General features: G+C 37.5%; 1 long non-coding RNA gene across 2 annotated transcripts; it reads left to right on the top strand.

Annotated features, from left to right (window-relative positions):
- Positions 1–214: 214 nt before the first annotated feature.
- On the top strand, positions 215–11,879 carry LOC126268150 (uncharacterized). 2 transcript variants are annotated; one of them, XR_007549104.1, is made up of 3 exons: positions 215–527; positions 7,905–8,017; positions 11,129–11,879. It is a non-coding gene; the product is annotated as an uncharacterized LOC126268150 (long non-coding RNA). The 2 variants fall into 2 exon arrangements; XR_007549103.1 differs by having other exon boundaries at positions 220–527; positions 7,905–8,013.
- Positions 11,880–12,277: the final 398 nt, after the last annotated feature.

The raw sequence follows: 12,277 nt of genomic DNA, 5'->3' as shown, positions 1-12,277 counted from the left end.
TAATTCACATTATACGCCAGTTCTTAAACAAGACTATAGACTGTGTTGCTGCGTGAGAGGAAAAAATAACCCAACAGCTGCTAACTTTGCCTGTTGATTTTCATTCTATGTTCGGAAAACATTCACTTGCCAGTTACACCAACATAGAGTTATACTTTGCCTTTCAGACTATTTCCGCAAGACAAAGGAAACACCATTCATTAGTAAGGATCTGCATAGTACGACTCATGTATTTGTGGGGAGCGACAAAGTGAAAGACAAACAAGTGCCTCCCCACAAGGTCACTATGAAGTCCTGATGTGAAAAATAATATATTTCACTCTACAAATTGAGGATGTGCCAACTAACACCTAACATGACAGACTGAGAACTGCCTACATCCTTGTGAACTCAGACAACAGTGGTGTACAGGATAACTTATCTCTGAATGAGTTGCCCAAATCTCCAAGACACTCACAAAAGAAAGGTATCCAATTTGGCCGAGTTGTGAAATTTCCCAAAATTTACAAGTAACTGACTTACATACAGTAAGGAGTGGATGATTTAGAGCTATTTATGTTCATCGCGTATAGGTGTGTAACTAATTCATCTTTGTCTTGACTTTATTTTTCATTGAAAACAAACGACATTTTTGGAGTGCACAAAGCAGGAAGTCTAGGTGTTAGTTGATTCGAGTGTGTGATATTTGGCTTATAACGAATGGTACCTTACAAATAATATTTTCCGAATATAAACTACTCTGTTTTGTTATTAATTGTACAACAGTATCAACAACTACACACACAATTAATTACACATAACACAGAGCTCAGCTTATTAGTGATATACAAGATGTGGGCTTCCTAGTCTAAATGTTCGCCAGTAAGCACACTTGAAGATTTGATCACATCTATCTCCTTAATTTGTTTATTTTGAATTCTGAGATCTAGCTTACGATTGACTTTGTTTTTCTATAATGAATATATTTAGTTCATAGAAATTTTAAGGTAAACTTAATCATTTCGAAACAATTTCGTATATTTTCCAAAACTCTAGTTGTCGATGGTTTATATCAGTTAGAATAACATTTGTGTTATCAACAAAAGCCTATATATGAGCACCATTCATTAGCAGCTCGATATTATTTACATAAAAACAGAGTAAGAGAGGTCCTAGAACATTGCCTGTACAGCCTGAATATCGCATCTGTATATGATACTGTGGTTTTTAATGTTTTTGAAGTAATTTCAAGTACCTCTCCCCTAATTTCGAAATTTTTGTTTAGTCATATTAAAATATACTCAGTTAACTGAGTAGCAGCTGGTTCTGTATGCATGCCTCTGCAAAAACCATAGTGATTTACTGACAAGAGATTGCTCTTTTTATACAATGGTTTCACTTTTGAAATGTTTAACCCTCTTGGAAACTCGCGCTCTGAAAGCAATGTGTTTACGATATCTCCCCCCATGAACCATGGACCTTGCCGTTGGTGGGGAGGCTTGCGTGCCTCAGCGATACAGATGGCCGTACCGTAGGTGCAACCACAACGGAGGGGTATCTGTTGAGAGGCCAGACAAACGTGTGGTTCCTGAAGAGGGGCAGCAGCCTTTTCAGTAGTTGCAGGGGCAACAGTCTGGATGATTGACTGATCTGGCCTTGCAACATTAACCAAAACGGCCTTGCTGTGCTGGTACTGCGAACGGCTGAAAGCAAGGGGAAACTACAGCCGTAATTTTTCCCGAGGACATGCAGCTTTACTGTATGATTAAATGATGACGGCATCCTCTTGGGTAAAATATTCCGGAGGTAAAATAGTCCCCCATTCGGATCTCCGGGCGGGGACTACTCAGGAGGATGTCGTTATCAGGAGAAAGAAAACTGGCGTTCTACAGATCGGAGCGTGGAATGTCGGATCCCTTAATCGGGCAGGTAGGTTAGAAAATTTAAAAAGGGAAATGGATAGGTTAAAGTTAGATATAGTGGGAATTAGTGAAGTTCGGTGGCAGGAGGAACAAGACTTCTGGTCAGGTGACTACAGGGTTATAAACACAAAATCAAATAGGGGTAATGCAGGAGTAGGTTTAATAATGAATAGGAAAATAGGAATGCGGGTAAGCTACTACAAACAGCATAGTGAACGCATTATAGTGGCCAAGATAGATACGAAGCCAACACCTACTACAGTAGTACAAGTTAATATGCCAACTAGCTCTGCAGATGATGAAGAAATTGAAGAAATGTACGATGAAATAAAAGAAATCATTCAGATAGTGAAGGGAGACGAAAATTTAATAGTAATGGGTGACTGGAATTCGAGTGTAGGAAAAGGGAGAGAAGGAAACATAGTAGGTGAATATGGATTGGGGCTAAGAAATGAAAGAGGAAGCCGCCTAGTAGAATTTTGCACAGAGCACAACTTAATCATAGCTAACACTTGGTTTAAGAATCATGAAAGAAGGTTGTATATGTGGAAGAACCCTGGAGATACTAAAAGGTATCAGATAGATTATATAATGGTAAGACAGAGATTTAGGAACCAGGTTTTAAGTTGTAAGACATTTCCAGGGGGAGATGTGGACTCTGACCACAATCTATTGGTTATGACCTGTAGAGTAAAACTGAAGAAACTGCAAAAATGTGGGAAATTAAGGAGATGGGACCTGGATAAACTGAAAGAACCAGAGGTTGTACAGAGTTTCAGAGAGAGCATAAGGGAACAATTGACAGGAATAGGGGAAAGAAATACAGTAGAAGAAGAATGGGTAGCTCTGAGGGATGTAGTAGTGAAGGCAGCAGAGGATAAAGTAGGTACAAAGACGAGGGCTGCTAGAAATCCTTGAGTAACAGAAGAAATATTGAATTTAATTGATGAAAGGAGAACATATAAAAATGCAGTAAATGAAGCAGGCAAAAAGGAATACAAACGTCTCAAAAATGAGATCGACAGGAAGTGCAAAATGGCTAAACAGGGATGGCTAGAGGACAAATGTAAGGATGTAGAAGCTTATTTCACTAGGGGTAAGATAGATACTGCCTACAGGAAAATTAAAGAGACCTTTGGAGAGAAGAGAACCACGTGTATGAATATCAAGAGCTCAGATGGCAGCCCAGTTCTAAGCAAAGAAGGGAAGGCAGAAAGGTGGAAGGAGTATATAGAAGGTTTATACAAGGGCGATGTACTTGAGTACAATATTATGGAAATAGAAGAGGATGTAGATGAAGACGAAATGGGAGATACGATACTGCGTGAAGAGTTTGACAGAGCACTGAAAGACCTGAGTCGAAACAAGGCCCCCGGAGTAGACAACATTCCATTAGAACTACTGACGGCCTTGGGAGAGCCAGTCATGACAAAACTCTACCAGCTGGTGAGCAAGATGTATGAGACAGGCGAAATACCCTCAGACTTCAAGAAGAATATAATAATTCCAATCCCAAAGAAAGCAGGTGCTGACAGATGTGAAAATTACCGAACTATCAGTTTAATAAGCCACAGCTGCAAAATACTAACGCGAATTCTTTACAGACGAATGGAAAAACTGGTAGATGCAGACCTCGGGGAGGATCAGTTTGGATTCCGTCGAAATGTTGGAACACGTGAGGCAATACTGACCTTACGACTTATCTTAGAAGAAAGATTAAGAAAAGGCAAACCTACGTTTCTAGCATTTGTAGACTTAGAGAAAGCTTTTGACAATGTTGACTGGAATACTCTTTCTCAAATTCTAAAGGTGGCAGGGGTAAAATACAGGGAGCGAAAGGCTATTTATAATTTGTACAGAAACCAGCTGGCAGTAATAAGAGTCGAGGGGCATGAAAGGGAAGCAGTGTTTGGGAAAGGAGTGAGACAGGGTTGTAGCCTCTCCCCGATGTTATTCAATCTGTATATTGAGCAAGCAGTAAAGGAAACAAAAGAAAAATTTGGAGTAGGTATTAAAATTCATGGAGACGAAGTAAAAACTTTGAGGTTCGCCGATGACATTGTAATTCTGTCAGAGACGGCAAAGGACTTGGAAGAGCAGTTGAACGGAATGGACAGTGTGTTGAAAGGAGGATATAAGATCAACATTAACAAAAGCAAAACGAGGATAATGGAATGTAGTCAAATCGGGTGATGCTGAGGGAATTAGATTAGGAAATGAGACACTTAAAGTAGTAAAGGAGTTTTGCTATTTAGGAAGTAAAATAACTGATGATGGTCGAAGTAGAGAGGATATAAAATGTAGACTGGCAATGGCAAGGAAAGCGTTTCTGAAGAAGAGAAATTTGTTAACATCGAATATAGATTTATGTATCAGGAAGTCGTTTCTGAAAGTATTTGTTTGGAGTGTAGCCATGTATGGAAGTGAAACATGGACGATAACTAGTTTGGACAAGAAGAGAATAGAAGCTTTCGAAATGTGGTGCTACAGAAGAATACTGAAGATAAGGTGGATAGATCACGTAACTAATGAGGAGGTATTGAATAGGATTGAGGAGAAGAGAAGTTTGTGGCACAACTTGACTAGAAGAAGGGATCGGTTGGTAGGACATGTTTTGAGGCATCAAGGGATCACAAATTTAGCATTGGAGGGCAGCGTGGAGGGTAAAAATCGTAGAGGGAGACCGAGAGATGAGTACACTAAGCAGATTCAGAAGGATGTAGGTTGCAGTAGGTACTGGGAGATGAAGCAGCTTGCACAGGATAGAGTAGCATGGAGAGCTGCATCAAACCAGTCTCAGGACTGAAGACAACAACAACAACAACAAGTAGTTTGAAGCATTAATGAATGTGGTAGTTCTTAGATCGTAGAAACAAGTCATCATTTACTGTTTTACAACCGATATTTTAAGAACATTGAAATTATTTGTAGGACTTGCAATTAACACTTTGTTCTTTGGAGCTTAGGTTTGACTGTCACTCACATTGCCTGGGGTAATTATGAAGTAATTTATGTAATTTGCGGAAGTTAGATTTCTGAGTAAAACTCCATGATGGTGTTTCAAAACAATATTCTCTTGAAACTTCCTGGCAGATTAAAACATTGTGCCCGACCGAGACTCGAACTCTGGACCTTTGCCTTTCGCGGGCAAGTGCTCTACCAACTGAGCTACCGAAGCACAACTCACCCCCGGTACTCACAGCTGTACTTCTGCCAGTATCCGTCTCCTACCTTCCAAACTTTACAGAAGCTCTTCTGCGAAACATGCAGAACTAGCACTCCTGAAAGAAAGGATACTGTGGAGACATGGGTTAGCCACAGCCTGGGGATGTTTCCAGAATGAGATTTTCACTCTGCAGCGGAGTGTGCGCTGATATGAAACTTCCTGGCAGATTAAAACTGTGTGCCCGACCGAGACTCGAACTCTGGACCTTTGCCTTTCGCGGGCAAGTGCTCTACCAACTGAGCTACCGAAGCACAACTCACGCCTGGTACTCACAGCTGTACTTCTGCCAGTATCCGTCTCCTACCTTCCAAACTTTACAGAAGCTCTTCTGCAAAACATGCAGAACTAGCACTCCTGAAAGAAAGGATACTGTGGAGACATGGCTTAGCCACAGCCTGGGGATGTTTCCAGAATGAGATTTTCACTCTGCAGCGGAGTGTGCGCTGATATGAAACTTCCTGGCAGATTAAAACTGTGTGCCCGACCGAGACTCGAACTCTGGACCTTTGCCTTTCGCGGGCAAGTGCTCTACCAACTGAGCTACCGAAGCACAACTCACGCCCGGTACTCACAGCTTTACTTCTTCCAGTATCCGTCTCCTACCTTCCAAACTTTACAGAAGCTCTTCTGCAAAACATGCAGAACTAGCACTCCTGAAAGAAAGGATACTGTGGAGACATGGCTTAGCCACAGCCTGGGGATGTTTCCAGAATGAGATTTTCACTCTGCAGCGGAGTGTGCGCTGATATGAAACTTCCTGGCAGATTAAAACGGGCGTGAGTCGTGCTTCAGTAGCTCAGTTGGTAGTTCACTTGCCCGGGAAAGGCAAAGGTCCCGAGTTCGAGTCTCAGTCGGGCGCACAGGTTTAATCTTCCAGGAAGTTTCATATCAGCGCACACTCCGCTGCAGAGTGAAAATCTCATTCTGGAATATTCTCTTGAATTTTAATATTTTCCTTAATTATTTGCTTACTACATTTCACATTTTTTATTATTTTGTTACTTCTGTGATTGCTTAGGCATTGTCTTAGCTGTTTAAATTACTTTCCTACAAATTATCTTATATTCTGTAACATAGTGTGTGCAGTGTTGGGCTTTGTTTTCTTTTTCAAGTTTATTGAGGTGTCTTAGAGTTTCACTAGACAAACTGTAGCAGGCTCTATGGCTGCTCTTCCTTAGCATGGCACTGATGAGAGTTTTGTTTGATTGGAATATATGTCTCAATCAGGAACAACAAAATAACAGACGATGCATTGCATCATTCGTTGGTTGTTGGGTTCGAAACTAAAGTTTTCGAGGATTCTTTTCCTAAGTCTTGAATAAAAATTTCATTTAATCTGTGCTGGAGTGCCTTTTATATTCTCACTTATTTTTTACTCCTTAGGTACAGAATAGTTTATACTTATTGTGGTCTGAAATGCATAAATTTAAATTTAGAGCCTCAGTGACACCATTTTGGATATTTGAGAAGATATTGTCTAATGAGGAAAATGACAACGTCGTTATTCCAATACGATCTGAAAAACTGAGGTTTCATATGAAAACTGTTTGGGATTCTCAAACTCCACCTTCTTTCTTCGCTTTCAATTCAAATATTAATGTTAAAATTCCTTCATTATAATAATTTTGCATCATTATTGTAAAGAGCATTTAACGTTGCATCCATTTTTTTAAAAAATAAATTTTTTTACGTAGTGGTGTTCTGGATATCGCTAAGACGATCAGTTTTTTATTGTTATTCTTAATTTTTATCTCTATGGTACATGATTCAAAATGTTTTTCAGTATTTAGTTGATCCATCTCCATTTTTGCTTCGAATTCTAGTACTGCTGTTCCATAAATGCATACTCTACCATTTTCAAAAGCATTGTGGCAGTAATGAAGTGCTAATGTAAAATTGTTTATACTTATAAGTCTTAATTCACTAACTTTGCAGCAGTATCCAGACAAACAAATGAAAGAGATATCAGCTAAATTATTTAAAGCTACTTCTAAGCCCGGTACTTCATTCTCGAAGCACTGAGTATTTTGACACATTATTGTGAACGATTTGATAAATATTTTTAATCTTTCTTATCTTATGGAATTTCTCTTGCTGCCTTCAGCTGTAAAAATCATTCATAAGAAGAGGAGCGAGTGTTTTACATCCACCCACAACATCTGAGACTGCATCTTCTACTGCAGGTTTCATTCCTGCTTTTAACCTGTACTGTTGTTACTGCTGGAGCTGCTGCTATTGTTGGTGATGAAGCTGCTGTTACAGTTTGTAATGTTACTGTTAAAGCTTCTGTTGATGGTACCACTTCCAATACTGTTGTTTGTGCTGATGACATTAATTTTGTTGGAGATGCAATTTCTGTTGATACTGATGCTGATACTATGGTCACTGATAATGATGCTGGTGCTACAGATGTTGCTGTTTCGGCAGCTCTTGTTTTTACATGTGATATTGCTGTTGCCCTTTCTACTGTTGTTGTTACTGTTCCTGTTTGTGCTGCTTTTGTTAGCTCTATGGGTGTTTCTGTTACTGTTGGCATTGGTCATGTTATTTTTTTTGATACTGCTGCCATTTCTTTTGTTTTTCTTGTTACCAAAGTTGTCAATCCCTCCTTAGTGAGAGATGAAATTATTGTTCTTTTACTTGTACCATCTGGAAGTGCAGGATTTGCATTATTGGCCATTAACTGTTATGTTACATTATGAATGTAACCTCCTTTTTATAAATGAAAACGATTTATGTACATTTGCTTAAAACTCAACAAAATATAAACATTTCAGATGAGTCTTGTAACTCAGGTACTTAACTATTTGTTCCTTGATGTGCTGGAATTCTTCAGGAGAACAGGATTTGGATGTATAATCCATTCAGCTTTGATAAGAGAATTGAGTAAGTAAGTGGTATACCTTTATACATTTCTTAATATTTTATTACACAAAGCAACACATGCCATCTGTTGCAAACACCAAATCAACAATGAAACCCAAGCTCCACAATTCTCACACTTATATACATTTACAAAGAATTATTTGATTGTTGGTGTAGCAATTTTTAGAGATTACAATTAAAAATGATCATGTCAAGTTATTTTGACATACATATGGAAATGTTACAATTGCTCTCATTTGTTTTATGCATACAATTTAGCCAGGAATTAGTGTTATCGCTTGGATTTACATCAAATAAGCAGAACAAACTATGGTGTTAATAACTTCATTAATTACTAATGAAAAAATTAAGTACAATGTTCCTACTATGTGTTCGATATAATATGATTTACAGCTTTTTATTAGTATTAACGTTGTTATGCAGAAAATTCCTTTTAATGATTTGTTTACATATATTCAGTTTCGTTATTTTGCAAAGTCTGACAATTATTTTGATAATTAGTTAATTAAGTTATGTGCATAAGTTACATAGAGTAATAATAACAATACTTATGTCAATCCAAACTTTACTTCATGTATTTTGGATGACAAAGGAAACTGAGTGGCATGGTACAATACGATTTTATTGAATGCTATTTGGAATAATTTAGGATTTTCTTACCAAGTGAACAAGTTCTATGGGCCTGATATGATAATAGTTCATAATTATTTACATACTATATTAATTACAAAGTAGAGCTTACTGGTCATTAAATTATGATTATCTTTTTAATTGGAATCTGGGTGATCAGTTGCCCTTAATGAACTGAGAGTTATATTGGACTGTACAATATGTCTTCCAAACTAACCTGTTATATGAGATTCTAAGGCTGATGATTCTGGCAATACGGAATAGGTTCAACTGTGTCACTACTTGTTAATGATGTATGATTCGCCCTTTCCTTTTAGGAGGTGTGTTCATACTAGATGGAACAGGAACACAATATCACTTCCTTGCCACTGTTATAAACATTGAAAGTGTGGTTATGAAACATCATCTGTGATACAAAAAATCGGAACTTATTATTCGGTTTAAGGACATATGTTAGAGCCCTTTTTTAATTTTTGATGTTTATTCAATCAATACAGAATATGCATTGTGTTGATCATGCGAAATTTGCACTATAAGTATGGGTATGTACACAACTCTATGTATAATAACCACCAGTTAGCAAACTATAATTGTTAATGGTGATTAAGTAAGCTGTTCACCCCAGAAATTTGCGAAAACTATTAAAACATAGTAATTCTGTCTCACCCAGATGTATTGTGAAAACGTGGACACTAGGCTACTTGTAGCAATTTTTCATAGTTAAATTATTTGCAGAGATATCGGTACCAACTTCACTTCTTTCAAATAGAACTACAGTGATTTCTACTGCTACTATCATAGTCCTAAAAGAGACGAATCCAACGGCGTTTAAATCTTCAAAATCTGATTACTAATTCTGGAGTAATTGCAGTATATAGAACTTAAGGTTTACTTGTTTTGAGAGGGAAACTGATTGATAGCTTATGTGTAAATCGGTGATTTCATACCCAAAAAATAAAATAAGTCACATAAGAAAAGCTGGAAACAGTGCTGCACTGGTGTGCTACCAGTATAGTAGCTGCATAGAAGAAGCGAAGATTTCATTCTGTCTCAGTCATTCACGTGTGTGGAGTGCTGATTTGAAAAAAAATGAAGGCTCTCACAAGCCAAGACAAACTAGATATGCAACTTCTTTATGGATAATACAGAAGGAATACGAAAAGAAGAGTAGAGTTTTACACAAAAAGTTATCCCAACAGACTGTGTTCAACGAGAATGACAATTCAGGGAAGCTGCAAAAAAAATTTATTTGAATGGCAATGGAATACTATACAGAAGACAAGGAGCAAGCTTACAAAGAGAAAAATGGGCAAAACAGATGTTCTGACAGATGTTGCTCATAATTCATATGTAAGCTTCACAGACATTGTTAGTATCTCTGGAATAAATTAGTTCTGCATTGTACGCATCTTCTGTGGGGTTTCTACATATATCATGTGTCACTTCACCAGCAGTTGAATCTGTGAGATTGCAGAAGATGCATGAAGTTCTGTAGCTCACTTATGATGCATTGGGACATTAGATTTCTATGCACATTGTGGATGGCTGGATAAAAAAAAATGGGCATTATTGGATCACACATCAACTGCACTGAATGAGGTAGGTAAAACATCAAAGGCAGTGGAGTATGAACATTTGGCATGGAATTATTGGAGACTATGTGACTGGTGATTAGATCACTGAAGAAACTTTATAGGCTATAGTAAAAGCACACACAGTTTCTTACTGAAGTGTCACCACCTCTCCACTTGAAATATGTGGATGGGTGTAGTAGCAGCATGATAGGTATCTGACTCACTACTCATTAGTGACCAGGAAAGTGTTCACTCAACTCTTTCCTGGTCACAGGATAGGATGCGATGGCATTATCATCGGCCTGCACATTCGCCTAATCTGACACATCTGAATTTATTTCTCTGGGGTAAATTCCAAAATGAAGTCCATGTACAAGTTCCAATGACTCAAAATTATTTAAAACATTTCATTGTTGCAACATGTGCAATGTAATCGAAGTCCTTGCACCAGCGACTGCATATATGTATTCCAGTAGGTGGTCAACACTTGAAAATCTTGATGACACAAACAGAGTTCTTGGGTAGTGTTTATGACTATATTCTTTGTTGATTTCCTTTTTATAGCTCTTGCTGATGTTATTCTGCGATGTAAGTGTGCATCTTCACATCAGACTTATGACACAAGGTTATGGTTGAACAATCTTTGTACCTCAATTCATTGTTTCATAAATCCAGTCAGTATTTTGGACTGTGGGAATACAGAATTTTTTCGGAATTACACTCGGGATTTTTCCGTTAACAGTCAAAACTGCAAAGTTTTCTGTGCCCTCATCTTCTATAAATGAGTAGACATGTTGTTAATTAATCTTATGTTAGAGGTTATGCTTCAAATAACGCATAAAGTGTACATTTATACATATGATATTATGTCATAGTGCAGATTTTGTTTTGAATTGTATTATTCGTTTCAGATACTCCTTGGGCGGTATGCAGCAGTTGGGAGTCGGCCGCCGAAATCTTTATGCCACAACAAATTTGCCTCAGAGTAGGTGATGTTACGATTCCTCAGTGAGGCCATCATCCAGCAGTAGAATTATGAAGACTTATGAAAAATATCTGCAGAGCATTTTAGTGTTAAGGATACTTTCACATTGAAAACGTATCTAAATATGGTCAGGTAGTAAATGTTTATTGTCATATAAACCACTTGAAGGTCATATTTTCAAAAGTTTGGAAGAATAGTTTATATATAATATACTTTAATATGCATCAAGACTCATTTTCCAGCGAGAACCCTCTCATATGGCGACCCAGAAGTAAAATATGAATCTTCTGTGAAGAATGTAGATTTGAAAACTGAGAAAGAAGAAGCCACTTAAAAAGAAGAGTAAAACATTATTTTCATCTCAGCTATAATTCTGCTACAAGATTTGCTGTAGAACAATTTAATTCAAACTTGGTTACTCAAGGCTGAAGGTTATTTCTTTATATTTATGCACACAATGTGAAAGTGAATTAATGAGTGCAAATAATGCCATTACATTTGTCAGTGTTTTAGTACAGTGAGCAAGATGACCAGCTGTAATAAACAAAAGAAATTAAAGACTTTGTGATAAATTTGAATCCAAAATACAACCGAATATTGGACTTTACATCTAATCTGGAATGAATTAACAGATTAATCGAGATTAACACTTGTAAACTGTAATATATATATATATACTGCAGATGAAAATTTCGTTCTGGGAACATCCCTTGGGCTGTGGCTAAGCCATATATTTGCAATATCCCTTCATCCATAAGTGCTAGTCTTGCTTGTTTCACAGCAGAGCTTCTGTAAAGTTTGGAAGGTAGGACATGAGGTACTGCCGGAAATAAAGCTGAGAGAACAGATCGTGAGTCATGCTTGGGTAGTTCAGTGGGTAGAGCACTTGTCCACAAAAGACAAAGGTCCCGAGTTCGAGTCTCAGTCTGGCATACAGTTTTAATCTGCAAGAAAGTATCTTGTTGTTAATTAAATGAGAAAGAAGACAAATATGCCATTAGACATTATCAAACAACTTTTGACAGCAAATATAAAAAAGATTTTAAAAACACTGAAACGATTATAACACATTGTC

Source organism: Schistocerca gregaria, chromosome 4 (assembly GCF_023897955.1).
Source record: "Schistocerca gregaria isolate iqSchGreg1 chromosome 4, iqSchGreg1.2, whole genome shotgun sequence".
In the NCBI taxonomy this organism is placed as follows: domain Eukaryota; kingdom Metazoa; phylum Arthropoda; class Insecta; order Orthoptera; family Acrididae; genus Schistocerca; species Schistocerca gregaria.
The sequence above is the reverse complement of the archived record's forward strand: the minus strand, read 5'-3'. Positions and strand labels throughout refer to the sequence as shown.